At 37.9% G+C, this 6,000-nt stretch overlaps 1 protein-coding gene across 16 annotated transcripts in view; it reads left to right on the forward strand.

The window, feature by feature from the left end:
* Positions 1 to 6,000, forward strand: part of Ptprk (protein tyrosine phosphatase receptor type K) — a 547,270-nt gene that overhangs the window by 354,895 nt on the left and 186,375 nt on the right. The window lies entirely within an intron of this gene.

Consider the following 6,000-nt stretch of genomic DNA (forward strand, 5'->3'; position numbering starts at 1 on the left):
AAGAATGAGCTCATTAGAGTTAAACATAACAAATTTTCTCAGTTTGGTTCTCAAACATCCATTTTTCCAGGCCATTTGTTTGCATTAAAACATGTTCTTAATTGAAGCAATTTTGTGGTGCTTGTAGATTGTTCAAATGAGATATGAAATTATTGAATATTATACACTGAACACAAACTGATGTTAAAGAAGAGACTTTTAAAAATCTATTTTCCACATTGGGATGTACATCAAAACATTTCTAAAGCCACCTAGTAAAACATAACTCCAGCAATCAATGAAGAATACAAAGAAATATATTAATATTTTCATTTTAAAGTTGGATTTTTAATGCATAATTTATATGTTATAAAATAGGTCCTTTTTATTTCTGTTTTGTGCATTTCATGGGTGAAGGAGTAGGGTGTTTCTGTCAGCCCATGAATCTTACTAATGGTTGTCATGAAATTTCTGTACTGGTGGCTTCATTCTTTTCCAACACACAGCACCATGCCCCCAAAGGGGATAAAGCTTTCCTCTGATCTGCTGAAGGGTCCCTGGGATGTACAGCTTAGAGGAGGACCACTGACTACCAGCCATCAGTGTGGCTTAGCCAGCTCGTCAGCCCTTTCCTGTAGAAGGATAATGGGATCATTCTACAGAAGGGGAAAGTGGCATTTTCCAGAATGGAATGTGGCACATGGAGTTTTAAAAAATAAACAAACAAAATATCAATGGGTTTCAACTAAACAGGTAAACCTAACATGTTTTCTTGAGAATTTCCACCACGCTTCATCTAAGATTCCTGTTTTATAATAAGATACACGTTGTTTCCACACAAGAACCCAGGAAACATGAATAATTAGAGAGAACTTACAAAATTAAGTGTAGTATTTTAAAAGACGAGGTCAATCTTTCTTCAGCACTTTTAATATTTTGTTGTTGTTGTTTGTTGTTTGAGATAAGATCTTTCTGTGTAGTCCTGAATGTCATGGAACTCTCTCCGTGGACCAGGCTGGCATCAAACTCACAGAAAACTGTCTGCCTCTGACTTTCCAGTGCTTGAATTAAAGGGGTGTACCACTATACCCAGTGACTTTTAACTCTCCAAAGTAGAATGCTTTTTATTCTTTAGCTTCAAGAATAAGGAATCTGATTGTTTGTTCAATTTATTTACTGTCATTTCTTAATTTTGTTTACATAGTTTTGTTGTTTAATATAATTAAAGTAGGCCGAGAGTCTTGTATAAGAAGGGACCTGTTTTTTTTTTATCAAACGTAGAATTGCTTCACTGAGTCATAACTTCTACACTCAAAGCCATGCATTAATAATACGTACATGCTGGGGATAAGTACACACTACGAAAGCATTACAACACGTGAGCCATGCCTCTGTCCTTCACCTAGCAAGTTCCTCTACTCCTCTTTAAGTTTATTCCTTTTTGTATGTGGGATTAAAACCCTTAAAGTAAGTTCTACCCTCTTGACAAATATTTAAAATGGTAATATATAAATTCACTGCTGTCTTGAAAGTCAACATGTGTTCAGGGTTAATTCTTGCCTTGTAATATGAATTTCTTATTTCACCCTAGTCATCAAAAGAATTATGGAAACACGTATCATTGTTTGTTGGTTAGGAAGTTAAATTTATTTTGAAGAGCACAGTTGGAGCTGGATACGCAGCTCAGCGGTAATGCAGAGGTTCTGGGTTCAGTTCAGAGCACCCAAATTGCAGTTCCCAACCATCTGTAACTCTAGTTCAGGGCCTCTGGTGTGCTCTTCTGGCTTCTGCTTGGAACAGAACGCCAATGCTGCATTTGTACATTTTCAGATGAATACTCATAATCATGAAATAAGAATGAATGAATCTTTAAAAAATGTATCCCTTCCTTCACAACACTGCCTTCCTGTGAGACAGATGTTACACCCTTTGCTTCTGTGTTCATGGCAGAAGGGCATCATGCATTTGTTGTTGTGGCAGAAATCATGTTTCTATGTTTCTGAAATGTCTTAGAGGTGCCTTTTGCCATCACTACCGTCCCAAAAACCTCCTGATAATTATATGCTATTTGGCCTTAGTTAGATTTTTTTTATGTAGTTAATATATTCATCCAATGCCCTTAAAAATGTGAAGTAGTGTTCTTGGGAACTGGGTAGTAAGGAAATAAAGCCATTGTCTTTATAGTTCTAAGATTAGATGCAGAGAAAAACTGTAAATAATAATTACATAAGAATGCCAAAGGAATTCTCAGTACTGTGATGAAGAATAATGCTGGGGACCAGATGCAGAATGAAGGATTATCCTGGGAGATAGTGCATAGAGGGTGAGTCTGAGGTGGGAGAGGTAATAAGAGAGCCACCATGGGACACTCTAGGGGACGAGTGTGCAGCAGAGCAAGTGGCTAGAACTGAGTGTCACATGGGCAGGGATCACAGTGCAGCTTGCTTTTCACCATGGATCGCCAGGTCGTCCATTTATTACCGAAGTACAGGACCATAAGTGGGACCCTGGGAGAGCTTGTAGTCATTTCATGAAGTATTTGTGTGGTTTTAGTGGGAGAGTTTGTAGTAATTTGATAAAGTACTTGTGTGGTTTTAGTATACTAACTCTTGCAGATTTTACTTTCTTGTTCCATTATTAAATTACTTCTTTTCCTTGTATTTTATAAAAAAAATAAGTTTGCCCTAGATGGTAGAAGGTAGGCAGGATCTATGCTTCAGTTAGAGGAGATCCAGACTGCAGATTCCTATTAGAGAAAGGAGTTGAGGTGTGGCTTTTGAGAGACAAGACCCAGATTCAACCTGCTGTAGTAGAACAAAGGATTATGTTCTACTATGATTCTATAAAGAACTAAGCTGATCAAGTGAGAGTCAGACACACAAGATGTGAAGAGACAGAGATGTGAAGCTCTGTGGGGGTTAGTGGGTGGAGGTAGTAGTAAGGCCGACTGGGATGATACTGCACTTCTGGGTTTTAGTCAAAACTGAGCATCTAGGAAGGTTCTTATCTCCTCGGCATTTGTTGTTGTTGTTATATTTGGTTACTTTTATGTCCTTCATTACTATAAAGCTGGAGAACAGGATTTAACAGGGAGCTGAGGGTTCTTAAAGCATCAATAGAGAAAAGAGTTGAGAGCTTCCAAACGGAGTTCTAATGATGTGTTTGGAGCTTAGCTGAGTGGGTGGCTATGCAGGTGCAATGCACAGTGACCAGCATGAAGGATAGGTAACCTCAGAGACCCCTGAAATGAGGACAACACAGACCACACACCTAGTGGAGTAAACAGGACCACGGTGAGAGCTCAGATCACATTGGCATTTTTGATATATAATTAATGGTGATTCAGCAGGTTGCAAAAGGTCACATCATTTTGCTAATGTTCTAAAACATTAAGAATCTCATTATATCATAGAGAATCACATTAGAGCTGGGAATTTAGAGGGGCTAGCTTAGGAAGAGACATTTACATGTACCAACAAGACACTTACATACAAGGAACAATCTATGCCTTTTAATTAGAAGGATTATTTTTACCAGCTTCTTTCCTTCCTTCCTTCCTTCCTTCCTCCCTCCCTTCATCCCTCCCTTCCTTCCTTCCTCCCTCCCTCTCTTCTCTTCCTCCCTCTCATTTTCTTGTAGGTGATAAACATACAAACTAGGACATTGTGCATGTTATGACAAATAATATTGAGCCCCAGCACCAGCCCTCAATTACTTTTTCTTGAGTTAGTTTTAGTTATTTCTGTGTATCCATTGAAAGGAAGCTCACAGCCAACCATTGGACTGAGCTTGGTGGTCGCAATGGAGGAGGTCGAGAAGGGACTGAAGGAGCTGAGGGGGGTTGCAGCCCCATGGAGGGAGCAACAGTGCCAACAGGCCAGACCCTCTGGAGCTCTTGGAACTGGACCAGCAACCAAAGAATACACATGGAGCTGACTGAACACAGTAGGGACTGGCCACAGGTTCAGTAGCAGGTTTTTCTGGTTTTGATTGGCACCCTTTGTCTGGGAAGAGGAGGCAGGGGATTTATAATTGAGAATCCTTAGTTTTAAGAATGAAAGGGGACAGTGTAGTACACTACAGGACCAACCATCTTTGGAAAAATAATACGGAACCTGGAGCAATGGCTTCATGGTGAATTAACCGAGTTCTGTGAGAGGGCCTGGCTTGGATTCCCAGCACCCACAGGGCTCTTAACAACTTTCCACACACAAGTTTCAAGAAATCTGCCATAGGTTTTTTTTTTTTTCTACCAGACAAGAAGTAGGTATGAGGAGCAGAAACACAATTTTTTAAACTGTTCCGAATTCTCTATTTTCAACGTTTCTAAGCTGTCAACTGCTTACAAGACTGTTTCTACCAGACAGCTTAAAAGAATGTTTTAAATTTAAAATTAAAAAACCTTTGAGACTCACATTAAAGGAATTTAAAATGTTGATAACAAGCATATGTGGGGTTACATTGGCTTCTGCTTCAATGGTACGGTGAATACTCCATGAGAATCTCAAAGTTTTTTGTTTGTGTACAGAATATCTTTTTGCCAAGAGACTTAGATGATGAAATACTATGTAAAGAGAACATTCATATGTCATGAAACTTGGACTCTTTTTTGAAAAAATCAGGTTGCTTTTTGTATTTGCTTATTTTAATTGTCTTGAGTCCACTTTTCGATAAAAATAATAGACACTAAATTTTTTCCTGAGTATTTTGACCTGTGAGCAATATATACCTATATTTGTAAGCCACGTTCATGATAGCAATAAATGTGTAACCTCTGAGGTATTTATATTTTTATCTTGTATTTATAACTTCTGTGTGCTTCCAATGCTTGCATCAGCTATGTGAAAGGTGCAATAGCTTTGTGCACCTGACAGGATGTGAATTTCTTTTAGTTGGTTAAGGATAACCCACCTGGGCAAGATCGTAAGGCCTGTGGTAGACTTTGTACTCTACCAGACAACTCATTAGCTTCTTTGCAGGCTTCTCAACTTGAATTTTAAAGTAAAGGTGAATATGTTTGTGTTGCTGGCTGAGCTCATGTTCTGAACAACTCCTGTTCTCTGGTTCTAGGTGATAGCTAGAAAACAGAATGTAGTAAGTCCAAGAAGTTATTTCCAATGAATGCAGTGCTATCTGGGTTTTATAAATAGGCGTATGCATATAGGTATGAACCTACACATTCATATATTAATAGACATATTGATACAAATGCACATGTTGAGAAAGTGTATTTTAAATGCACAAATGAATGTTACTGTGTAATTGTTTGTGCATGTCTTAAAGGAACAAAGATATGAGTGATTTTTTGAATACCATGAGAAAAATTATGTTTACAGTTAAGAAAGGTTTATCTTGACTTGAATGAGACACTATACCATCTTCTATTCAGAATGAATTTCCTTTCAAAACTGAAAGAAGGCCAGGGCACACAACTCTTTCAGTGTTTGCTTTATGCCTTCTATATAAAAATGAGTAATAAACAGATTATAAACTCATCTCGACACATAAAACTGAAGAAAGTTTTAGAGATTAAGGCCAAAATGAGATTATATAATTTCATTTTTAAAAATGAAAAAATAGCAAATGCTTTTGCTAACAGAGTGATTAACTCATCAGTAGCCATGTGAAAACAGTTTGAATTGACACATAGTGAACTTGGTCTATAAGACAGCAAGACAGTATTCTGCTGTAGAGACTTGATAATTCTTGTGCTATCGGAATAGCCATATTGCAGACATTCTCAGGATCTTGGTCCCTGAAATCTCTGTAGATATTTTTAAGGGTGGGATGGGGAAGAGATGCAGTAGGGTTTTGCTCTGTAGTCCAGACTTCCCTTAAGCTTACAGAGTTTGTCTTGACCACAGGGTCTGAGTTTATAGGTGTGAACCACCACTGTTTTATTTTGTTTTATTTTCCTGTGCCATATGCAAGTTCCTAAAACATCTAAATTCTCCTCACACATGTATTACCTCTTGGTGTATTTTGTTGTGTTCCTTGTAACTCTAAGTCAAAAAAAAAAAA

This window comes from Mastomys coucha, unplaced genomic scaffold (assembly GCF_008632895.1).
Source record: "Mastomys coucha isolate ucsf_1 unplaced genomic scaffold, UCSF_Mcou_1 pScaffold2, whole genome shotgun sequence".
Classification (NCBI taxonomy): domain Eukaryota; kingdom Metazoa; phylum Chordata; class Mammalia; order Rodentia; family Muridae; genus Mastomys; species Mastomys coucha.